The sequence below is a fragment of the Canis aureus genome, chromosome 17 (genome assembly GCF_053574225.1).
Source record: "Canis aureus isolate CA01 chromosome 17, VMU_Caureus_v.1.0, whole genome shotgun sequence".
Lineage (NCBI taxonomy): Eukaryota > Metazoa > Chordata > Mammalia > Carnivora > Canidae > Canis > Canis aureus.
The window spans coordinates 27,748,487-27,775,173 of record NC_135627.1 but is presented as its reverse complement, the minus strand read 5'-3'; the positions used below and the strand labels follow the sequence as shown (position 1 = coordinate 27,775,173).

Here is a 26,687-nt window from a genome sequence, read left to right as displayed (position 1 = left end):
ATTAGTTAATATATCTAAGTCTTCATTCTTTCATCAAGTTTTTTCAACCTTCTCCTCCAGAAGTAATCACAGTTTAATTGTTTTTGTGCTGTGAATGGCAGTTGTGTTTGTGTGTATTTCTCTCTCTCTCTCTTTTTTTTTTGAAAGTTCAGTTTGCAACAATGCGAAAGCTACTTTTTATTATAACTACTTTTAGACTCTGTGCTAGATGTAATGCATGTATTGCCTCATTCTATCTGTACAACAATTTTTTAAGGTTAATATTATTATAACAATTTTCAAATTAGAAAACAGAGTTCAATAAAGGCTAGGAAGCTTACTTGAGGTTACTCAATATTAAGTGGTGAAACTGGAATTTGAACCTGAATATGCCTGATTTCAAAGTCAAATTTTCTTCATCTCTGCCCTAGTTCTGTGGGTGTTTTTATGGACATGCACCAACTGGGAGGCCTGGTCTTAATCTTTTTAGACTCCATCTAGTTCTGTACCGATGTTGCAATCAGTTTTACTGGACTAAATCAAATGTGTAAAATTTATTGAAAAATGGATTATAAAACTACCATTAGTTTTATTTAGATATTTGTCTCAGATTCCATAAGTGCTATATATTAAACAACAATTCCAATGTATACACACAAAATACCCAGGCAGATGAGGTTTATGTGTGCATATATAGGTGTGTGGTATAATCATCCACTGATTTGCAGGCAAAAGACAATTTATTCTTTTAATACCTGTCACAGTTTCTCTAATTCACTGAATTCTTCATGCTAATTTTGGTAGTTAAAGCACTGAACTACGTTTCTTGTAGACAAATAATACTAAGATCTTTGAGAACCTCAATGTAATCCTAAGAAGTACTGGGGCAAAGTAGGTTAGAGACTATGCCAACTATGGCTGTTGGACCAAAAAAATCTTACAAAATTTTCTCTACTGAAAGTCAATGTGGCATGTGGTGCCTCCCAGTTATTAAACAATTATAATTATGGTTACATGGATGCTTAATACATTTAATTGTCCTTTTTAAATTTTTTTATATTTGTCCTTTTAAAGTTTAACAAAAATGTACTTTTGTCAAATTCAATGTAACACGATATGTGTGTATTGTGGGTGTTTAAGAAGGAAAGTTATTGAATTGTCGAAAGACCCACAATATTATAGTTCCTCTCCACTTTAAAATGTAATAAATAAAATTTATGTAGATCATCACAGTTTAGTATCTTTACAAGTATACTTACAAGTCACTTGGCAATAAAATCCTTACATATAAGATGTAATCTATTCCAATAAAACACCTGCAGTTGTGTTTTTTTTTTTTGTATATATGTATAATTATTCAAATAAATAAAATATTTCCCCTGGCTCCAGTCTTTCTTTCTTGCTTCCAGTGTATCCTTTATTTTTTGTTAGAGTGATTTTTCTAAGATTCAGGTAACAATATAATATGTTCTTACTCAAAGTCATTTACACACTCCATGACTTTCATAATAAAGTTCAAATAGATTGTGTTAGCAATCCAGATAGTTCCTGCCTACATCTTTAGCATCAATATCATTTTATACCCTCAATATCAAGACAAACATCTTCCTGCTTCCTGAATTCATGTTTTGGGGAAGATCTAGAGATACTTAATGAAGAGGAAGAGCTATGCATGGGCAAGTAGCAGAAGAGGGGGGTGGAAGTGTGCTGGGGATGAGGTATTAGGATGGCATGAGCAGAGGGGGAAGTATGGGTTGCAGAAAAAAAGGAGATTTACTATGAAAGTAAGTGGAACTAAGAACTAGAATCTGGAGGAAGGCGAGGTTCTGCTGTTTCCTAACAAACAGATCATTCTACATCTTTAGAGTGAGAAGGAGTCTCAGAAATTGAAGACAAGAGATGAAGGAAGAATAAAAAGGAGAAGGAGAAAAAAGTAAGCTTAACCTTCTAATAGAACTTATCTTTACAATTTCATTCTATATTAACTATATTTTAGCAAAAATATTCTTCTGTTAATATTACATCCACCTGACTTCATTACACTTTTGGTTTCTAGGTTATATCCTCAAAGGCATGCAAATCGGTTCACACTCAGTGTTGTAAAACAAATATTTCACGCTTAATCCTTGACAGTTAATAAATAAAATTCTGGGTATTTATACCCTTAATTCTTATGATTAAAACATGTCTCATAGTAACAGAAAATCACAAACCCATATTCATATTTTTAATTGCTGGACAGTGATTCAGGTCACGGTTTTCTTCTTCTGGGAATTATTTAGTACTGTCAATAGAAATAATGGAAATACATACTGTTTAAGAATGTAATAATATATTTCTTTCCCGACATCAAATTAGCATTACATAGCATCTAAAACTTCCCCAATACATTTACAAAAAGCCTTGAGATGGAACAGGCAAAGGAAACGCTGATTCTCATTACTCTTTTGAAGTTGAGACTAAAAACAAAAGATAAGAGTCGGAAATTACTTCTATCCGAGCCAGCTTCCTATCAGCATTAATGAAGTTATCTTTATCTCCATGAGTTGTTTATTGTTCTGATTTAATATAAAAAGTTGATGTTTCTTAAAGACACTGTTTTCTTTTGAGGTTAGTAAAAAGTAGATAATAAACTACCCATAAACCACAAAAATGAATATATGAATCCACTGTGCACTTTCTATCATGCTTCAGACTTTTTATATTCCTCATGCATTGATCATGAACATGTTTTCATTAAACTATTTTTCTAGGTTTTGAGATTAAATTGATATTTAAAGTAGAAAAGTAGAATTTTTCAAAGGAAATTTTCCTTGGAATCGTAGAAATTAAACACAAGAAACTTCTTTTTATATTTTGTAATAACATATTTATGTATTTATAATGCAGTTAGCAATCCAAATAGATAATATTATATTTTAAAAAGAGTAGTTAATATACAGTGTTTAAGTCACAGAGAATTCTGAGGGTGAATCCTTCAACCTATGCAAAAAGTTTGACTTTGTTTCAGAAATTCTACCCTCATAAATCTAGCCAAATGAGTTATTATTACATTTTGGTTTATCAACTAAATTATGATAGAAATAAAGCTAAGATAAAGGCAGATTTCTTTCCTTTTTAAGATTTATTTATTTACTAGAGAGAGAGGGAGCACAAGCGGGAGGGGCAGAGGGAAAGTGAGAGAAAATCTCAAGCAGATTCTGAGCTGAGCTATTGGGGCTCCATCTCACAACCCTGAGATCACAACCTGAGCCAAAACTAAGAGTCGACAACTCAACCAACTGTGCCACCCAGGCACCCCTCAAGACAGATTTCTTAAGAGAGCACTGACAGCCACCTGCTTAACACTATGCCAGTACGCTGAGAAACACAGAGTTGCATTTTCATAATGTGAAGTTTACATACAGAAAAATAAGCAGAGAATACTATCTGATAATGTATCATCAGGTACTAATTTTTGTGTAATGATTTATCATTTCTAAAAGAATTGAGCTGAAAGAAGAGGTTAAAAACTGATACTGAGGAAATCTGAACAGTTTCTAAAATTCCTCAGTAACCGAATATGAGACTTGGAGTCAAATTTTATCAAGTCCCTTTATTTTCAGTCCTGCCACTATACCCAATTTTTTAAAGAATATAAATATAAAGGGTCATAAGCATCATGTGAAGTGTTTCTGGGTGACTTCATAGAGATTTCTTTCCCAAACATTATCTTAACATTACTTAGAGCCAAAACCTTTTCCCAATACATTTACAAAGAGCTTTAAGAGGGAACAGGAGAAGGAAAAGCTTGTAGGAAAATTTTAAAGTTTGAAATAATTTTTGAGGAAGAAGGAAAAAAAAAACTCCTTAAGGAAAATCAGAGATTTTTAAGAAGCACTAAATCCCCAGGTGAGTTGACAATCACACACCTATGTTCAGGCAAATCTGTACATTTGGGAGAATTTCTTGAGAAATTCAGGAGCTGTGGTATGATAATATTAAAATTCTAAGTTCAGTAACTCATAGATGTACATTTATATCCCCAGCCTCTTTAACATTCCGGGTGCTCAATGATTTTAAAATCCAATTTGTTTTCTGATTTGCCTCTTCTCCAACCACTTAAAATCCATCCATCCACTTGGTGATTCTCAAGAAGCGTCATTTTAAACACAGTAGTGTCTCTTTCAGTGTTGTTCAGATGGCATCCATCATCACTGTGTACGGGACGCAAGACAAAGAGAACTCTTGGAGATCTCTCACATCTCCGCCTCTCTTCTTCTATCCTTGCCTCAGTCTTCTACTGAGAATGTGCTAAAGAGAGAACATCTGTCAATGTTTTGCAAGTGTAAAATAAGATAAGCAAAGGGCCCTTTGCTCAGTGAAACCTCTACCTGTTGGCATTGTGATAAATAAAATTTATCATTTGATGGGTATTTTTCATCCTTTTTTATAATTCAAATAGAGAAGGAAAGGACTAAAAGTAAATGTGAGCAGGTGTCTATACTGTTGTGGGCTCATCCATTTGCTTGTTTTCAGATCTTTCTCCAAAGGCGTATTTTACAAGGAAAAAAGGATAACATCCCAGAGTACAGCAACTATGTGTTGGGAGACACTGGGAATTGGAAGATGAGCACAGACATGGATGAGAACAGAGAAAGGCAACAGAGGCCTCTCGGTATTGCCAAAGCCAACCTCTGCCACTTCTACTACATCTGCTCCATTCTCCAGTTGCTGGCTGCTCGGATAAAGGAAAGAATTCGATCTGAGGGTTGAGGAAGATCAATTATAAGTTTTGTCTGAAGTCTGAATTTGTTTGAAGAAAAGGTGAAGCATGTGGGAGTAGACAAGATGGGGGCAGTATTGGTATAGAAGCGTATCAATAAGGTCAGAGCAGTTGTAGACGCTGGAAAACACATCAGCAGCTTAGGAAAAGTGCTAAAATTTGGAGACAAATCTGGAAAGCATTCACATCGAAATAACCTCGTTTGGGTGACGTATTCAGCGTTATTTCTGCATGGAATGAGAGGAATACTAATACTAACCGCTGTAATTTAACACAGCGATTGAAAACTCAGGTCTTGGTCTCTGAGAGTTTGCTGTTGATCACTCCTATCGATTTCTGTCACTTTGGGCAAACATGTCTTAGCCTCTGTCAGAGCTCTGATAACTAGTTGGAGATAACACTCATTTTAGAGAGTTTCAGTTGAGGATTAAATGGGATAATGCATGTAAAGTGCTGAGCAGATGCCTGGCTTTCACTATGCCCTCAACTGTTCCTTTATATTATTATTAATGTTATCATTATTACTGTATATATAAAAATTGGCAGGCTTGTCTTTCACCAATTGTTGGTTTCTCAAACAACTATAAATCATAGTTTTCTCCATTGTATACATAGGATACTTGATAAAAACATAAGGGAGATTTATAATTGCTTTTTTAAAAAAATGACTAGAGTCAGGAAAAAGCACCTGGTGAATGTTAGCATATTCACAGTCTACAGGAAATTCAATTCAATGAAAAAAGGAAATCCAACATCAGCCTGGAACAACTGTCAGTCTCTGAAATTGATTTTTGTGAGTGTGGAGTGATAATCTTTTACCCAAGTTTCTTAGGGCGAAGGCTTTACAAGGGGGTTGTCTGATAGTTAAGTCTGTTTTAAAAGATATATCTGTAAACATGCTAAAGTGCTTCCTGTCTCAGGCTAGCTCTTGCTGAATGACATGGCATTGTACAGTGTTTGTGCCTGGAGCTTAAAATGCAGGAAGCTATAGATCATTCTTAATGAATAAATCATCTGTGTTCCTGCTGTCAATTCTGCTAACGCTTTTGCAGAAGCTAAGGCTAGTGCTGTGGTAAACTATCAATAATTAGGACCTCCTAGGCCAGCTATTTAGTATCTTGATATAGCAGTAACAGCTGTTCCCATATATATTTCTTTCTTTTAAAGCACTAAAACACAACGTAGAAAAAAATTAGTTTCTAGTATGTATCTGGGTTTTTTTCCCACCAGTTTTGTTTTTTCATATGAGGCAATAAAGCATCCATAAAAGAAACTATTTTTGAATAATAAAGATAACCTTGTTCAAGTCATTGAATTCTCAAATTACTTATTAGATTTGGGTTGAATGCCTTATATTTGAAACTTCAGTACTTACTATAACACTCTTGTCTAAGCGTCTATGACATTAGTAGGAAAAGGAGAAATGAGCGGAGAACAACAAAAAGGAAAAGAAAAAAAAAAGTGCTTTACAGTTCTCAAAGACATCTAATTGGCCAGTCCATTTTGGAGGGAAAATATATTATTAGGAATGTATAAATCAAATACATGATTATAGCTTACATTTGTTTTATGTAAGATTATATGAATTCTATGCACATCAATTTTATATAAGCAATTATTAATAATCTCTAAAGTCAGGGATACAAAAAGTAACTAAATATAGAATTGGTATCTTTTAGAATAATATTGAATGTCTACTCTTATTTTCTCCAAATCTTATGTTTATTCAGTGTTTGTTTAGTTCCTAATTACACCAGAACCTTCTTCATTTAGCGAGCATCTATGCACTTTTGAGAACTATGGCTTTAAAACAGATTTTTTTCTTTTTTCTTTTTTTTTAATAAAACATTTTTTTTTATTTTTATTTTATGATAGTCACAGAGAGAGAGAGAGAGAGAGAGAGAGAGAGAGAGAGGCAGAGACATAGGCAGAGGGAGAAGCAGGTTCCATGCACCGGGAGCCCGACTGGGATTCGATCCCGGGTCTCCAGGATCGCGCCCTGGGCCAAAGGCAGGCGCGCTAAACCGCTGCGCCACCCAGGGATCCCAGACTTTTTTTTTTTTTTCATACAGAAATGTCCATTTAACAAACATATCTGTGAAGCAAGTACTGTCGTTTTTATGAGTCTGTTTGGCCCAATAATTATGTAATCTTTATCTTAAGGAAACTTATTAAACTAGACAACACAGTTAAGTGAATACATCTTTGCAATCTAGTGGGACAATAGCTATGATAAAAGCATTTGCAGGATGCTGAGTGAACACAGAAGAGAGGCTGTTGAATCATACAGACGGGTAAAGAAAGTGTAATCTGAATAAGAATTTAGGTAGGAGAGTAACAGGAAATTAAATTAGGGTGTTAGGGTTCTCATCACTAGTGGCCTTGTGGGTTAAATTAAAGCACTTGAATTTTGACTAGAAAGTTAAAGACAGGGTATCCCTGGGTGGCTCAGTGGTTTAGCACCTGCCTTCAGCCCAGGGCGTGATCCTGGAGTCCTGGGATCGAGTCCCATATGGGTGCTCCCTGCATGGAGCCTGCTTCTCCCTCTGCCTGTATCTCTGCCTCTCTCTCTCTCTCTCTCTCATAAATAAATAATAAAAATCTTAAAAAAAAAAAAAAAAAAAGAGAGAAAGTTAAAGTCATCAGTACAGGTTACCGAAAACCTCAGAGGAGAGAAGAGGGGCAGAAAAATCAGAGAGGTATCAACAACTGAAAGATTATAAAAGATCCAAACCAAATAGTACAATCCATTAACGTACCCTGAACCTGAGAGAGTTTGCAAAATAAAGTTTATAACATATCTCTTTACACTTTTTAATGTGTTTGAACTGTTTCATGATAAAATAGACCATATTAAAGAGAAACCACTAGTCTTTATCAACTGCCTACTGGCGGATTTTTTAAACTTTATTTTACTAATAACAGTTTACAGCTGAAAACTGGCAGTTAAACCTATCTTATTCAATCTATTATCTTACTGTTATATAAAATGGATCCCACTGTGGTTATCTAACTGTAAAATTACAGCCCTTGAGGACAAAGAACTAAACCTGTTTCTATTACATTTAAATCACACTTTGTGTGCATAACCTTTTGCCAGTGGCCCATCCTCTTCAGTTAGCAGTTCTAAATCTATCTTTAGCGCATAAACTTGTTTTTCCTGCCACATGAGACAAGGGACACTGTTTACATGCAGATGACTTACAATTATTTTAATACCTTTTTTAATGATTCTCTGTGGATGTTCATATGTCTTTGTCTGAACCAACTTCCATCAACTTAACAACTCGAGTTCTGAGATGAAAGCACCCTGTTATATTGTGAGAGCACTTTCACCTAAATGCTACCCTAACCATAAAAATAACTCTTGGAAAGTTCTTGTTCCATAAGCCAAAAAATAATGAGTCCATATGGAATATGTATGTTTATTTGCTTGGCATTGGCTTATTAAGGTGAATCCGTTGAGGAATGTAATATTGATTTTTTTAACACCATGTGAGATTGCTATACTTATTTTGTTTGTCACATCCAGTGATCCTGTTATATTCTTTAAAAGTCTAGAAACCTGAGTTTTACTATTATGTGTATTTCCTTACTCTGGACTTCTCTAAGCTGGAGGCAGTAATACTTACCTGATTTCAGAAAGCTTTATAGTATCCTAATATCTCTGATTCTGACTCTCAGGTAACAGTCTTCCTTTTTATTTTATTATTTTTTTTAAATTTTTTTATTTATTTATTTATGATAGTCACAGAGAGAGAGAGAGAGAGAGGCAGAGGGAGTAGCAGGCTCCATGCCAGGAGCCCGATGTGGGATTCGATCCAGGGTCTCCAGGATTGCGCCCTGGGCCAAAGGCAAGCGCCAAAACCGCTGCGCCACCCAGGGATCCCAACAGTCTTCCTTTTTAAAAGGAGATATAAAGCAGAAATGTGAAAGTATTAATTAGGCATTTATTGAAGAATTCAGGTCTCTTGACTTTTCAGTTAATAGTTACATAGTACATAGTAACCCTAAAACTGGTCTCTTATTTGGGCAAATTTTAACAAGTTTTAAAATTAGGCAAGATTCCCCTCTCCACTGGAGGGAAGAAGATTTCGGAATTTAATGGCAACAGGTCTAGTAGTAGAATAATCCATATATATATATATGGACCCTTGAAAGCTGATATACTGTTTCATCCACAAAGACTCATTCCCAGAAAAAATAATTTCAATCTTCTGGGTCTATGTTTCAGGGAAGTGCCAATATCTCAATACAAAACCTCTTAACATAACATTCTGTCACTGTGGAGAAAAACGACTCTAATCCACAAATATCATAAACGACAGCAACAACAAAAAATCAAGTGGTTTCCTAGAAAGAGCTATTTGGGGTAGGGTTTTCAGGATGGCAAAACCTGAAAACTTGAGCCAGATGTTTTAATAACCTAGATTGATTTGGGGTTTTTGTAGTGAAACAAAACTCAGGTAAATTTTTCATGACTCAAGATTTCATTACAAACTTTGCTGCATCTAATTACTGACAGCTGTTATTCAATCACATATCATGCTATAAATTCATACTTTCTGTTCCACTATCAAAATCAGTACCACAGGAGAGAAAATGAAAGAGAATATATTTTACACCTAGGTCCTTTTCAACCAAGACCTTGTGGCCTTATAGGAATATTAATTTCCCATCAAATGAAAGTGATATCTAGTAAGTTAACACTCATGAGAGAGGTCATAATTTGGACATTATTTACTACTGTAAAGTCTTGGAAGTGGCAAATGATGCTTTTGCCAGTGCCACATAGAAAATAATTTTATTTTTCCTTTTAAATTGTAAATAACATGAAAAATAGTTACATATGGATGATATCCATACACACATGTAGGTATATGTACATACTCTGAAAAGAGGGTAGTAATTTGCCCACCTGTGACAGACAATTCTGAGAGAGAGAAAAATAGCCAAATAAAGTAGTTAGAGAACCAGAGGTAGGTGGTAAACTTTTTCTACTTGTTACTTTTCCCTAGAGTTATGTCTTTTTTAGAGTGCTAAGGATTCTATGGTTCTTAAAATGCCATAATGGGGATTAGGCTTATATTGGAAGTACCCCTTGTAATACATTTGGCTTTTTTACTAGCATGTTTGTACTTTTGGAGAACTCGATGTGGAAGTTTAATTGCCTTTGTGGCATCAAAAATCCACTTAAGGCATCAAAAATCCACCTTAAGGCAGCTAATGCACAGAGGACACACAATGTCCTGTGCTTGGAGTAGAAGCAGTAATTGTGTTAAACAATGCACATTCAAATAAATCATTGTATTTCAAAGTGATTTACCTGGCAGTGTTACACTTTTCTAGGCTTATCCTAGTGTCAAAGCATAGACTAGAAGTCTTTTTGATATCTGAACAAACCCTCTGCTGTAATTCTAGGTAATATAACATGGAGTAAGGAATATCGAGAAGTCTAGGAAAGCCATTCCACAGATTCCAAGCAATGGGATAAGTATTACTCCAGGGGGTCTTCAACACACCAAGATAACTGTCTCCTGATGCAATATGTCCTTGCTGGAGCCAGATAGAACCTGTGTCTGCAACTCTCAGTTTTAAGGAAAGAGCTATTGTGGTAAAAGGGCCACACTGTTTTCAAATAACTGGAAACAGCTTTTCTTTGCTTCAGTCCAGGGCTGTTGTCAAAGAAATAGGCTTCTCTCAGGACCAGGATGACACTGACTAGTGAGAAGGAGCTCTACACTGCTGTTTGTGTTACAAGTGAAAGTCGACAGGTGAGTCTCATCTTTTATCTTGTCTGCCCACCCAGTTAAAACTGTGACAATGTGTCTGGCAAGGACTGGAGCCCTTTAGGTAAACTGTGAATCTGATCCCTGATGCTGCGACCAAAACACTGACCATGTCAGACTGATAACCCAGCCCTTCCAAAATGTTGAAGTTCTAAGCAGAAAGCTAACTACAGGCATGGATTGCTTCTTTACGTACTGTGTTGAGGTTTACCAGAACGTCACTCTGAGTAAATCAAACTTTAAAACATTTTGTTCTTGCTGCTTCAATTTTTTTTTTTTTCAAATCATATCAGTGTTACAGATCACTTGAGTAACTTTGTCTAGCTTAGAACAAAATATTCTTGGGACGAAGTTAAGCCATTTCCATGTCTATTTCTGTGATAAGTAATTCTTCCCAATTCATCTGAGAAAACATTAGCTATGTGATCTATGGCCTTTCTTAAGGAAACACTTGCCAGTTAAATCCGTAGTCATTCAGGTAGAAATAGGGTACCTCTTAGAAATCAGATTTCAGGTGTAATCCATAATTACCTGATTATAATTGTGTGAAATAACCAAATACTATCAAAGGGGAAATAGACACTATTTAGAATAACGAGCCATTTGAATATGGGCATGACAAGCAATCATATTGAGAGGGCTTATTGGTAAAAGGTAAATGACTTTTAGACCAGTTTTTTTTTTTGTTGTTGTTGTTGTTGTTGTTTTTTGATACTTGGTTCCTACTATGTAGTAAAATTACACGAAAAAAAAATTAAGGTTCAGCGAATATGGGCCCCAACCCAGACTTACAAAATCAGAAATATCTGAGTTTTAAAATAATACTCCAGTGATTTTTATGTATAGCCAAATTTGGAGACCCAATGACCAAAACCAAATGTGGAAGATAATCTTATTTCCATCAAAACTAGGTGAGGTAAAAACAAGTCTCATCACAATCATGGAGAGTATTTCTAGCTAAAAAAATTGCAGATATGCATGTGCCAAACACATTTTATACTAGAGAAGTTGTACCTCCTGGGTTTCTAGTATGTACAAGGGCTTAAAATAGAATAATTAGGAGAATAATTGCATTTTATATTTAAAACATGAATTTTTATCAACCACAGAAAAATTAGAATGTATCGTTAATAAGTATAGCAATTTATTTTTATTTTTTAATTTTTATTTATTTATTCATGAGAGACAGAGAGAGAGAGAGAGAGAGGTAGAGACACAGGCAGAGGGAGAAGCAGGCTCCAGGCAGGAAGCCTGACATGGGACTCGATCCTGGGTCTCCAGGATCAGGCCTTGGGCTGAAGGCAGTGCTAAACCACTGAGCCACCCAGGCTGCCCAAGTATAGCAATTTAAATAACAATAATAATCACTGAAATTTATGAAATGTGGGGCAGTCCAGGTGGCTCAGCGGTTTAGCCCAGCCTTCAGCCCAGGGAGTGATCCTGGAGACCGGGGATCAAGTCCCACATCAGGCTTTCTGCATGGAGCCTGCTTCTCCCTCTGCCTGTCTCTGCCTCTCTCTCTCTCCCTGTGTCTCTAATGAATAAATAAATAAAATCTTAAATAAATAAATAAATAAATAAATAATCAAATAATCAAATACATAAATAAAATTTATGAAATGTTTACTCTCTGTCAATAATAAACTCAAAGAACATCAAAGGTCAGAGTTGGCCACATAGGAGGTCCAGAAAGCAACAAAAGAGAATCTGGATTAGGCCAAATAAAAGCTATTATGTTAGTTATTCCTGGTTGCACACTTCATTTTTTAAAGCTTATTAGTGAGATGTTGGTTAATAATAGAACTTTGCTGCAAGATTCTGATACATCATTTATTGTTTCTGTGTATTTTTTTATTCCTATATATTTACATTAGTTCTAAGTATGGTTTACTCATGCTTGATTAGCTGAGCATCCTTATAAATTATCAAGAACTCTAACAGATCGTTATAAAAAAGAGTTATCTAACTATAGAGAACTTCTCTGACATTTAAATTATATAACCAGATACAGAAAATCAGATAATCATGTTTCTTATAAAACTGTTTCTGAACAGTGTGCATTATCAATCCAGTGTGCTGCATTTTATATAAATAAAGATATCTTAGTGTTCCCCCAGGAACAGTTGGATTTCCACCTATTCCCTTCCATCCCTCAGAAATGTCAAGCATTTTGAAATGATTCTTGTTTCCTCTCCTATGTAGTTCTGATAGGATTACTTATAACCACAGCCCATATGTCTCATGTTTAGAAAGTACAGGTAGATGTATTTATCATTATGTCATTATTTCCATAATACTGCAAATAAATAAGGAATGGCAAAGAGGATGATGACAATGTTGAGAATAACAATGATGATGATTGCCAAAAGGATAGGGAGGGAGGGAGAAAGAAGAAAAGGGTGATGAGGGAGAAGAAAAGAAAATCACAGCTTTAAAATTTGTACTTACTGATTGGTTATTATGACATAGATTCAAAGCCAAGCATTTGATATAATCTATCAAGCAGGTGCTACAGATTCCTGCTGCCATATGCAGAATTATTTATACATTTTGCTCTAATAATAAACAACAACAAAAAAGAATGCTAGATTTCAAACGCAGATCTGCCCAATTCTCTAGAATAAGTTATGAGAACTACATGCTCTTGGAAAAACTGATGAACAGAAGTAGAAAATCTAGTTAAAAAAAATCATATAGCAATAAACTCAGGTCTCTGTACAATGGAATTCTAGATATCTGCACAAATGTTCTTCCATGACATTTAATGACAAAGTAAACTGATAGCAATACTTGATAAATACTTATTTAATTTTCAGAAGAGAAGGTGCATGTCTATTGAAATTCTTGTTCCATTAATAAAAATACATTGTATTTTGTTTTTCCATCATATAATATTATGAACAAAAATATTCTATTTTATGTGTTTTCATAATGTAATGTTAAAAGTGTTAACACTAAAAACAAGACTGTGAGACCTAGATCTTATTAAGTTGTATCAAAATGTATTATAATTTAAAGTTAAGAATGTGAATATTGTCAATATTACAGCCTACTGAGTGATGATCTTAATTTTTTTAAAAAAAGTACTAGTATTTACATTTTTTAAATGCCATAGAAGAAGTCATTATAAAGTTTTATGTTTGTTTATACCTGAAAAGTTAGATATGCTTATTAGGTGTGCATTTAACATATATTAAAAAAAAAAAGAGAGATCCCAGATGCTTTTAAGAAATATATTTTTCCAAAGAAAACTTCTTTAACACAGAATGCTTTTCTCCCTTTCAAGTAGGTCTAATATGGTATCATTAAAAAATAAATGGATTTTATGTTCAAACTTTTTTTATTTCTTGACTTCTATTTAGAAAATTCCCAATTATATGGGCCTTCCCTTAGAATTCACAGATACACATTTTGGATGTCCTGTCTGGAAATGATGCAAGTGCTGTCAAGTTTCCTAAGTTGGGTTTTATTTCCTTCAGGATAAGAATTGGAAGTACATAATTTGGCAGAAAGCAAAGTGATTATCCTGTTGCTTAAGAGGCAAATGTTTTAGTGATGTGCAAAATAAAAAATCATTACAAATTCCAAGCGATATGTGATGCTGCTCTAAGTGTGGGAGGTAAGAATATCTGGGGAAAAGGAATTGTTTGTGAAGGACGGGTGGGTCTGAATGAGTGGGATTTTGTTTCAGAAAACTAAGATGCACAGATGTAATTTGAGTTTGGAGTATGACTTAGAATGAAATGTGCATCCAGAAAAATCCACTGTCCCTCTATTTTTTCATTTTTTTGATTCATTCCCTAACTTTGTTTTTTGTGTGCTTTTTGTGTGTGTGTTGCACTCCTGACCTTTCCTTTGAACTATTTTTAAAAACAATTATGCTTTTACATATCTTGATTGCTTTGTCAAAATACAAGCACAAACTGAAGTGCCTCCTATTTATACATATAAAAGCGCTAATGAACTATGAAAGGTCCAAGTGGTAAAACACTGCAGCCTGGACCAGCTGGAGAGCTTTATCTTGCTCCAGGTTTTACTCAAAGTTGGAAGATTTTAGGGTCAGCTTGATAAATGAGTCTGTTCTGGACGGTATATCCAAAGCGGTATATGTAACTTCTCAAATCCAAAGAGACATATTTAGCTGCAGTATTCAAATGTAGTATCTGTTTCTCACCTTACAGTACCTAACCTATATGCTTGAACTATTAGAACACTAGCAATTTTACAAAGGTTTCAGTTTCCAGGATTTATCTCCTTATTCACAAATATAACTTACAAAGTCATCCATGAAAACTGGTCATTATGAGTTACCAAGTCCTATTGAAATGATATTACCGTTGGCGTGTTTGAAAGATCCGTAAATGAATAATAGGTCACGGGATCTGTGTTGATTCGCAAGTGGAGTAAACAGCTGATTAAGCTTATAATAACTGTCTGGCATATACTAGAAATAATCATCACCTACACTTGCCAATAGTCCATTTAAATGAGAGTGTAATAGGAATCCTAACTCTTGCATCTTTTAAAGTTTTAATGATGACATTAATCATTGATTCCCCCATGAATATAATATTGCTTTTAGCTTACAGTTTTGAAAGGTAGGATAAATACCAGGAACTTACAGTGGTCAAAATTGCTCTCATTCCATGAATTGGAATGGCAACTTGGGAATTATGCCAGTTATTAAAATATCCATTTTAGAGGAGTTTTTGTTTCTGTCCAATATGTGTGGCTAACATGCAACTAATATGACTGGATTTATCATCCTAAGAGAAACAAATAACTGAACAGAACAAAGCAGTGCTTTTCAAAATATTGGCCATGAGGCAACAGGAAATAGAGACTTTTGAGATAGAGAAAACAAATGAGGTGAACCCTAAAATTGCCTACGTTTACTTATTTGAGGGAACTTCCAGGTTACAGAGTGAAGAGAAAAAACCCAGGTAGAACTAGGCAGACTTCCTGAGTTAAGGTGACAGATCAAATAGTCCAGGGAAAACAAGGTAGCTAGATTTCACAAGTTGAAGTATTGGTATAATAAAGCTTCACACAGAGAGAATACTATAGATCTGTAGAGGGATCCCTCAAGGTTCATCAGAGTGCTGATCAATGCAAGCATGTAAAAACTACCTGAGGCTTGGAAATGAACCACCTAAAAGGATTAGAATACAGTAACTTGAGCTCACCCAGGCCTGAGAATAAATTCTATTTCCATCAGCCAGATTGGAAACCCTCATAATTCATTGAACATTTGGTAGTGTATTCAGAAGAATCTTGCCTTAATGCTGGGGAATAATTAGCTATAGACTGAGCACTGTTCCAGACCTTACCAAATCTCAAATATAAGTTTCTAAAGTCTCAAATTAGTTCTTAGAATCATAAACGTGTCTAAGAACAAAGATTGAGAATATAGGATTACAAAAATATCCAGCACCCAACAAGGTAAAATTAACAATGTCTGATATCCAATAAAACATTATCAGGCATTCAAACAGGCAGGAAAATGCAATTCATAATGAGGAGAATATGAGATCAATTGAAACTGACCCAGATGTTAGAATTGGCAGACAAGAACATTAAAACAGTTATTACAACTGTATTCCATATGTTCAAAAAGCTAGAGGAAAAAATGAATATTTAAGTCGTGACAGAAAAGACATAAAAATATAGCCAAGCTTCTAGAGGTGAAAACTACAGTGTCTGAGATGAAAAATGCATTGAATGTTATTAACATCAAAGTATATATTGCAGAAGAAATGATTAGTGAATTCGAAAACACAGCAAAAGAAATTATACAAAATGAAACACACAGGGAAAATATATATAATTAAAAAATTAACAGAACATTAGTGAGCTTTTGGACAAATTAAAAAAAAACTTAATTATGATTGCAATTGGAAGCTTGAATTTGTCTGAGATGGGAAAAAGGAAGTGGCGGAAAAGAATATCTGAAAAATAATGACATAAAAATTTCCAGATTGATTATCCAAAAATTTTTATAGTTCCAAAAATTTCTACTAACTTCATGCACATTGCAGAAATATAGTCCAGCTAAGTGAAACATTGAAGCATCAGTTACTAAATCATCTTAGCACCATTAGTTAATGATTTGAACACTGAGTGCTTCAGATACTAAACTTTATCCTGATAGTTTCTAAGGAGCAGTTAAAAGCTTTATAATAAGTAGATAGTAATGTTAAGATTATAATTAACATTTTGGACACATAAGTATATCTGTAAAAATGTTACCGGTCTTTATTAAAAGTAGAATATTTGATTTAGGATATTTCAGAATAAGTATTGATTATATAATTTTTTGAAAAAAGTAAATCACAATTAAATTGGACCAAAACAGTGATAAAGAGAAAACCTTAAAAGTAGACAGAAAAACACATTATGTTCAGGAGAACAAAGATAGTTTGCCAGAAACAAAGCAAACAACAAAGCAGCTGGGAAGGGAAGGTGACAGTGGAGTAGGACCCTAGGCTCACCTTGTTTCATGAATACAATTGGCTTGGAAAGTGAGAGAGGGTCCAAATTTTGTGAGCTCTTGCAACCAGCATAGCTTAAAGCTTGGAGTTTTAAAGGTCAGCATGCCTGGCTCTGGGAGAACTCAGAGGACATTGCAGCTGCTCTTGGAGAAAAGACAGGGCAAACAGTGTGAGACATACAGTGTGGAAACAGTGAGCTGAAGATCATTGGAGCACACATATTAGTTGATCATTGTGGAGCATGTCCCAGAAAGGCAGAGTTCACAGACAGACCCCACTGGGAACAAATGAAATGACACCAGTGCCATTTCCCTCCCTTGCCCCTCAGCATAAGCACAAAAACACTTGCAGGGACCAGTGCAGCACAGATACTGGCTACCTAACTTGCCTATACCAAGTCACCCCCCCCCCCACATCCTGCGTTCCAGAAGAACTGCCCTTCCTACTCATAGTTGCTTCAGCCCCAGTACAGTGGGCCTCCTCCCTGGGAGACTGACCCAAACCCCTGCCAACACTGTGTCTCCCCACTTGGGAGTTTTGTGAAGCCTCAGTTCCAGTGGCTGCAGTGACAGGTCTCATTTCACAAGCAAATCAGAGTATACCTAGTTAAAACTTGCCATATTCAGGCCAGGGACCAAATACTCCCCATAATAGGTAAAGTCATCTGCAAATGACTGCCCTAAAGGATAAAGGGGCCAGGAGAAAACAACAGAGCACATGCAACACACATTGGAGATACCCCTAGAAGCACCCAGCCTCAGGGAACAGGAGACACTACACAGCAGGGCACTGCAAGACTTCATCATAAAGCCATTACCCTCAAGAACAGGAGATGTAGATGTCTTTCCTAAAACAGAGAAACAGGCAAAGAGGCTTAGATAAAATGAAAAGACAGAGGAATTTATTCTGAATGAAAGAAAAAGACAAGGATGCAACCAGAGATATAAGCAAAACAGATGTAACTGACATGACTGATGGAAAATTTAAAGGAATGATAATAAGGAAATTCACTAGATTTGAGAAGAGAGTGGAGGACATTAGTGAGACCATTAACACAGAGATAAGGGATAGTAACATGACAGAGAGCTTAATATACAAAAAAAGAAGCATACTTTCTCCAAAGTAATCAAACTGAACAAAAGAGAGAAAAAAGAATTATGCAAAACACAAATAGACTTAGGGAACTCAGTGACTCCATCAAGTATAATAACATTCATATTATAGGAGAAAAGGAGGTAGAGAATTCATTTGAAGAGACAATTTCTGAAAATTTTCCTCATCTGTAGGAGGAAACAGATATGCAGATCCAGGAAGCACAGAGAACCCCCAACAAAAATCAAGAAAAGCCCATGCATACCAAGACATATTGTAATTAAAATGGTGAAATATAGTGATAAGAAATATTAAAAGCAGCAAGATGAAAGAAGAGAGTTACATACGAAGAAATCCTCCCCCCTCCCCTACTAAAGCTATTAGCAGATTTTGGCAGAAACTTTCTAGCCAGAAAGGAGTGGCATGATATATTCAAAATGTTGAATGGGAAAAACCTGCAGGCACAAATACTCTATCCAGCAAGGCTATCATTCAGAACAGAAAGAGAGATAAAGTTTCCCAAACAAAAACTAAAGGAGTTCATGAACACTAAACCAGCCTTGCAAGAAATATTGGAGGGATAGAAAGGAAAGACCAAAAATGACAGTATGAAGCTAGGAAACACAAAAGCAAAAAGATGAATATTTCTGTAAAAAATCCATCAAGGAATTCAAAAAATAAAAAGATATAAAATATGACACCATATACATAAAGTGAGGTGAAGAGAGGAGCAAAGAATGGGCACAAACTTAAATGACCATCAACTTAATATAGACATACTTTGTGCAGATGTTACATACAAACCTAATGGTAACCACAAAGCAATAAAATAGTTAAAGAACACCTTTAAAGAAATTAAAAAAATAAAAAACAGAAAGCTTCTCAGCCTAGAAACTATATATCTAGCAAAATATCTTTAATAATAAAGACAAAACAAAGACAACAGAAGCAAAAAGATGTTTAAATCTTTGTTGGGATCCCTGGATGGCTCAGCAGTTGAGCCATTAATCAAAGGAAAGTTGGAGTGGTTATATTGATATTGCAGGCTGAAGAATATTACCAGGGATTAAAGAAGTTCATTTCAGAGTGTTAATGGGATGACCTAACAAACCTAAATGTTTATGTAACTAGTTATAGATCTTCAAAATATATGATACTAAAATTGAAGAACATCCAGGAGAAATGGAAAAATCCGTAACTACAAACTACAACAATAGTCAGAGATTTTAATATTCTCATCTCAATAATAGAAAAGTAGATGGAAATAAATAATCCTATGTAGGACTTGAACAACAGTATTAAACCTATTAACTTAATTGATACAATAGAATATTCTATCCAAAACCAGAAAAACATATACTGTATTTTTATTTTCATAGAAAATTTACAAAATAACCTATATCCTAGGCTATAAAACAAGTCTCAATAGATTTAGAGATTCAAGTTAGATATTCTCTGAACAAAATGAAATCAGACATTATTAACAAAAATTTCTGGAAAATTTCAGATATTTGGAAACTATATAACATACTTGTAAATAATTCATATCTCAAATCTATTTTAAACTAAATAGTTCTTTTGGGGTGCCTGGGTGGCTAGCGTTTGAGCGTCTGTCTTCAGCTCAGGGCATGATCCTGGATCCAGGAATGGAGTCCCACATTGGGCTCCCTGTGAGGAGCCTGCTTCTCCCTCTGTCTATGTCTCTACCCTCTTTCTGTGTCTCTCATGAATAAATAAATAAAATCTTTAAAAAATAGTTTTTTAAAGGTATCAAAATATATGGGATATTGCATATTTAGCACTTAAAGGAAAATTTGTGGCACTAAATGCATGTATTATGTGAAAAAAAAATTGTCTCAAATTGATGGTTACAGCTTCTACCTTAAGAGTGTAGAAAACAGGGCAGCCTGGGTGGCTCAGTGGTTTAGCGCTGCCTTTAGCCCAGGGCCTGATCCTGGAGACCCAGGATGGAGTCCCACATCAGTCTCCCTGCATGGAGCCTGCTTCTCCCTCTGCCTGTGTCTCTGCCTCTCTGCCTTTCTCCCTCTCTCTCTGTATCTCTCATGAATAAATAAATAAATTTTTTTTAAAAAGTATAGAAAACAAAGTACAAATGATGCCTACTGTAAGCAGAAGAAAGGAAATCATAAACACCAGAGGAAAATACAATAGAATAAGAAATAATTTTAAAACAGAGAAAATATGATGCTGAAAGATAGTTCTTTGTAAAATTAAAAAAAAAAAAATGTCTAGCCAGAGTAGTAAAAAAAAGAAAAGGTAGAAAAAACAAAGTACTCAAACAAGAAATGAGATAAATAACATTACTAGAGTTTCCATGAATATCCAAAGCATAATCAGGGATAGTAGAAACAACTTTATGAAAAGAAATTTGACAAAAACAATGAAGTGAATAAAGTCTTGGAAACAGGAAGAAAACTCCTGAACTGAATGCGTTTACTGGTGAGTTAAAACAACAACAACAAAAGGAAGATATAATTACTTTTTTTTTAAGATTTTATTTATTTATTTATGAGACACACACACACACACAGGCAGAGACACAGGCAGAGGGAGAAGCAGGCTCCACGCAGGGAGCCCGACGTGGGACTCGGACCTGGGTCTCCAGGATCAGGCCCTGAGCTGAAGGTGGCGCTAAGCCGCTGAGCCACCTTGGCTGCCTGGAAGATCTAATTCTAATTCTACACACAATTTTCCAGAAAGTTGTAAAGAAAAGAATACTTTCCAACTCATTCTATGAGGCTAGCATTACACTGCTATCAAAAGATGGCAAGAAATATCCCTTATAAACATGATACAAAATTAATCACAAAATTTTAGAGAATAAATCCATAAATGTATAAAGTGCAGCTTATTCTAGGAATGCATAAATAATTTACCATTCAATAATCAAATAATACCATTGAATACATTAACAAACTGAAAAAATGAGACTTTCGGTATATAAACCATGCCCTCTAGGTTTGATTGTACTTTCTCCTCCAGGAGAAGGTTGGAGTTGGATTCTAGTTATATGTCTGGAAGTAATGAGCAGCGGTAAAAATGGGACACTAGCAGAATTGCCCTGTCCTTGTAAGGTAAATGCTTTAGGCATTCACTACAAAGACCTCAAACAAGGCAAGAAGAAACTAGTTGCTTCCTCAGACAAGAGAATCTCCATAGAATTTAGTGGTTCACAGTGAACTATTTTATGTAACCTAATCTTATAAATTTATTCTAATTCTCAGTTTACTGACTCCCCAATCTGCTTCCTAAGATCAATGAATATGTTCGCAAGTATTATTAATATATTATTTTGCTAACTCATTTTGCTTCCTCAAGCTTTTGCTGCAAGTGATAAAGACTTATTCAATGGGGGCTTGAAGAATTAGGGTTTTGATCTTTTTGTTCTCATTCTTTAGGCCCTGCAAGTCGGTTACAAAAAGGAAGGCTGACACGACAGTTCTAGAATTTCATAATCAACATTTTATTTAATTGTAGCAGCTATTTAATCAAGACCTAAACTGTGCACAAGAGAACACATAACAAGGCACTGTTTTGCCACCACGTGTCAGGGACTATTAGAGAACTATTCTCTGATTGTGGTTGTTTACTCACTGTGTTCAGATCCATGCATTTCAAATAACCCATCTCGGATTCTTACCATGGAATGTCTACTACCTTCAATCATTTCCAGGGCCAATATTCTTTCAGTCATTTTTATAGTTTAAAAAAAATGGAAATGTGCTGATTAGTTTAAGAAAAAAATAGAATTCATTAAAGAATATTAGAATTTGACATGATAAACAGGATCATTGGAGGAAACAAAATTTGAGGTTAAACTTGTAGATGAATATATAAAAATATACTGCAAAATTCATCTCATAGAAATATCTATTCTGGGCTTCCTCTCAAAATGAAATGGTAAAGAAAAAAAATCAACTTTACTATGATGCTGTTGTCTCTCATTATTCCCCATACTGATGCCACTTTTGCATGAGAAATATAATGTTGCTACTACTACCATTCCTCAAGTCTGGATTAAAAATTTCAGTTTTCCTGCGTAGAACATGACTTATGGTATGCTGATTTTTTAAAACACAAGCAAGTTATATGAAGATGGTTGGTGCCCAAGAATATGCAATGTTTTCCCCAACAGCTAGTTTGCTTCACCTATTTCTTCATGTATAAGTAGGGCTTATTTATAATATTTATATTCCTAATTTAGTACATATACTGTATGATGTAGGATCATGACAAAAATAGAGGATGGATTATCACCTACAGATCCTGTATTCTGAGCTACAGATAATATGTATTTGGACTCTGTGTTGCTCCCTTTTTTTTTTTTTTTTTTAAGATTTTATTTATTTATTCATGAGAGACAGAGAGAGAGAGAGAGAGAGAGAGAGGCAGAGGCACAGGCAGAGGGAGAAGCAGGGTCCATGCAGGGAGCCTGACATGGGACTCGATTGCAGGTCTCCAGGATCAGGCCCTGGGCTGAAGGCGGCGCTAAACTGCTGAGCCACCCGGGCTGCCTGTTGCTTCCCTTTTGACGGTGTGAGAAGATAGTTTTAGCTGTCTGAAACTTGAAAATATTATGCTATATGAAGGTCTTTACAGTAAAATGATTATGAAAACTAGAGGCATGTAACTGTTGAGTTATCAAAAGATGGGATCTATTCAGGATATCTGTCGTATTGTGGCCAGCTAGTTCTGAACTACCCTCTTATTTAGGAAAAACTTTATTATGTGACTTTTGGTGAATGGGGAGCAGATAATCTCTCACTCCCTGCAGCTAAACTTTTAGACACATAATTTAGGCTAAGTCAATCATATATTCCCAGAGGGACTTTGAAATTTGAGAGTGCTCCAAAGAGAGAGGGATTTAGAATTTATTCACAGTGGCAGAGATGGAGTTGAGATTTTGTTGATCACAGCAGGGGATGTCATCATTGGGTTTTAATGAAGATTTAATAAGTTGATGTATATAAACTGGTTTGAATAATTCACAGGGCATATCCTAGATAAGTGTTTTTTATTAATAAATAAGATGCCATTTCAGGCATTGCCAAAATTGGACTTAAGAGCATTTTACTAGTCCAGGAATTCAGAATTAAAATCCTTGCTTGGTATAGTAATTTTTAGGCTTTTGTAATTTAGTTTGTATTTCCTTAGGTATGAAATAAATATTTTTTTAAATTGGATGTTTACATGAATCAAATGACTCCATATAACTTCCATTTCATTTACCCTTACAAAAGTTACCATGTGACCACTTTTTTGTGTTTTGGGAGTATATTTGCAAAAAACAACATAGAACTAGTGCAGCAAATAGTTAACTTGACTCCATTAATCCTCTTATTGGGAAGAAAAGGAGAACTAGTGTGTGGTATTGCCTAAGCACAAAGCTAAATGCAGTAAGTGGAAGGCTAGCTATCCAAGGTAGCAGATCTGTTCATTTCACCATATCGAGCTTTTGAGCTACTTGGAGACAGTCCTGAAGTGTTGTGTAATGTTTCAGAAAGTCCAGTATGAGGAGTGCTGTTTGGATAGTATATACCATCTACTGCTTTGCATTTTGCTCTTAGAATTTCTGGAATTAGTATTCTTGAGTACTGCCAAACTGCAGTGTCAGTGAAGATAAATATATTTTATTTGTCTTCTCTCTGTAAATATGAGAATTATAAGTGTTTGTTTTTACTTTTTCTTATATTTATGATAGAAAAAATAGTATAATATAACTGGATAAATTCTAAAATTGATCTCAATTTTTATACTAATAGTCTTCATTTTATACATAAGGAAGCTGAAATCTAGTAATTCTAATAATTTGTCCAAGGTCAAATATATAATAAATGGCAGAAGTGGATGAAATCTGGATTTTGATAACACAGGTAATGTGCTTTTCACAATAGTCAGTTATTAAGCTGCCTCCTAACAGGGCACTTTATAGCTGACTAATGCTCATCACAAAAGAAGAGAATTTCAACAAGTCATCTGATTCCTAATTCTACCTTTTGATTAAGAAGAACTATCATTTTGCAGGAAAAACAACAGCACTATAGGCAAAGTTCATCAAGCCTCTATACCTCTTCTTTGTCAATGTTAACATAGACATATTATGAAAATGATCAACCTAATTAGCGTCTTCTCATTGTTGCCAAAGTCATGTGGTAAACAACCCATATAGACTTGGACACTAGGATGAGTCCAGCTATAATGAACACACCTAATTCATGTTACATCAACAGATTGGGAGCTATTGCTTTCCAATAAAGCACAACTAAAACAAACATTTATATTTTCAAATATTACAAATTTCAAAAATTGTATAATGTGCTTTTTTGTAAATTGTAACTATTTTTTCAGTATTGTTGATCTAAAAAGCAATTGCCATATTAGGGCAAGATTTATTACAAATTTTAAAAATTTTAACAATTTAAGGATATTGTGAATAATAATTTTATTCCTGACATTTTTTTTTAACATTTTGGAATTATCTACTCATAAATATGTAATTCAAGAATTATATCCCACTTCCATCAGTTTCTTGTGACTCAACTTTTTTATATTTCTAAGCTTGGAATCTTGAATAGAATTCATAATTTTCAACTTTATCAGATAAACATCTGTTTGTAAGTTTATCCAAATTCTAGAATATAGAAAAAGAAGCATGGAGATCTGAAGGGTCTTTTTTCTTTCTTTCTTTTTTTTTTTTTTTGCTATTATCTAAAGGCACGATACTATAATAACTTCTTATTCTATTCCAATTAAAAATAATCAGAAGCCAGTTTTTAAAAATTATTCTATCAATAATTTATAATTGATGTGAATTTGACAACTCCTTCATTGTATCAAGTCTCTTCTGCCCTATACCAATTAAGACATCAGAGCAAACTGAAATATTATTATTATAATCTTCTCTGAATATTTCACCTATTTGCCTTAAGTGAAACTGGATAATTCATATCATTTTTTTTCTACAGTGGAGACTGTTTGCTGTATCATATTTCAATAACCAGAGTTCATAACTGTATTCAAAGTCCCTCATGACCTCCAAACCTCTTCCAGTCCATTACTCTCCTTCCCTCCAGTCAAATCCCATTCTCATTTAAACGTGTTTAATCCAGCTATGTCTCAAATATCCTTTCATTTCTTTCTCTCACTTTACATGGCCATGGAAACTGCTTTCAGGTTGTACTGTTTTTGTCTTCTATTGCACCCAGCTTACAACAACAACAAGACATGGATCTGCAAAATCTCTCTGCTTTCCTTCTCTGAATCTACACAATGGTGATTGACTGCTGGTAGGAATACTGATCACATACACATATATTCGTAACTCAACAGTTTATGGTTCTCTCCATTAAAAAAAAATGCTTTTCTGTCATCAGCTTCCTCTCCATTCTCCAGAGTAATATTTCATATCTTCTGTATTCTTAAACTTCTGCTCTACAACCTACATCCCTCCCTTTTCTTCACAGGTAACACAACCCTTGCTGAGGTCATAAAGACTTCAGAAGTTATCATTTAATATCTCCCTCACCTTTCTTCCACTTATAAGTTATTTGTACCTATTCCCATCAATTCCTATGGGGTCATGCTACAAGGAAAGTGAAAATATAGCCTATTGCATCAAACCTTTACTATGTGGTTGTCAGAGTTCTAAGATTTTTTTTTCTCATTAGCCCTTCACATAAAAACTATAATTTATTATTACTTTCATTTTGCATGTGAGGGAACTGAGGTACAGAAAAATTGAATAACTGGTTCATATCACTCAGCTAAAGTTTTTATTTTTATTTTTTATTTTTATTTGTTTAACCAGGATTGTACTTGAAATTAGAACTAAATCACAACAAGAAGTTTGGAAGGACCTCAAACACGTGGAGGTTAAGGACCATCCTGCTAAAAGATAAAAGGGTCAACCAGGAAATTAAGGAAGAATTAAAAAGATTCATGGAAACTAATGTACCAAGTTCTTTTAAACAGAGTCAACACTATACTGTGACTCTTCTTACTAAAACTAACTCTTGTATCTCTCCTACTCTATATCTAATATTATCCTATATTTTCATGGGCTTTATCTTTTTAAAAAGTATATTAATGTTTTAATGTTTCATGACATCTTAGGATTCAGTTCCTTCAATAAATGTCAATATGGGGGATCCCTGGGTGGCGCAGTGGTTTAGCGCCTGCCTTTGGCCCAGGGCGTGATCCTGGAGACCCGGGATGGAATCCCACCTCGGGCTCCCAGTGCATGGAGCCTGCTTCTCCCTCTGCCTATGTCTCTGCCTCTCTCTCTCTCTCTCTCTGTGTGTGACTATCATAAATTAAAAAAAAAAAATTAAAAAAATATGCTGTCTATGTTTTAAAGTAGATGATACTTGACAATTAAGAGTCAAATAATGCAAATTTATTTTATCAAATAAAAAGCATAAATTAATTGAAACATAAACCTGACTTTTGTTGTTGTTGTTGTTTTGTTGTTTGTTCATTTGTTTGTTTTTTGGTAAGTATGAAAAGATAATAGTAACCTGTAATATGTGCTAGGGTGGAACAGTGTAAGAC

The 26,687-nt window shown here is 34.7% G+C and overlaps 1 long non-coding RNA gene across 3 annotated transcripts; it reads left to right on the top strand.

The window, feature by feature from the left end:
• Window positions 1-1,807: 1,807 nt before the first annotated feature.
• Window positions 1,808-26,510, top strand: LOC144287857 (uncharacterized). 3 transcript variants are annotated; one of them, XR_013355661.1, is made up of 5 exons: window positions 1,808-1,912; window positions 4,498-4,785; window positions 10,413-10,518; window positions 14,013-14,152; window positions 25,945-26,510. It is a non-coding gene; the product is annotated as an uncharacterized LOC144287857 (long non-coding RNA). The 3 variants fall into 3 exon arrangements; XR_013355662.1 differs by lacking the exon at window positions 14,013-14,152; XR_013355660.1 differs by lacking the exons at window positions 10,413-10,518; window positions 14,013-14,152; window positions 25,945-26,510 and having other exon boundaries at window positions 4,498-5,035.
• The last annotated feature ends 177 nt before the right edge of the window (window positions 26,511-26,687 follow it).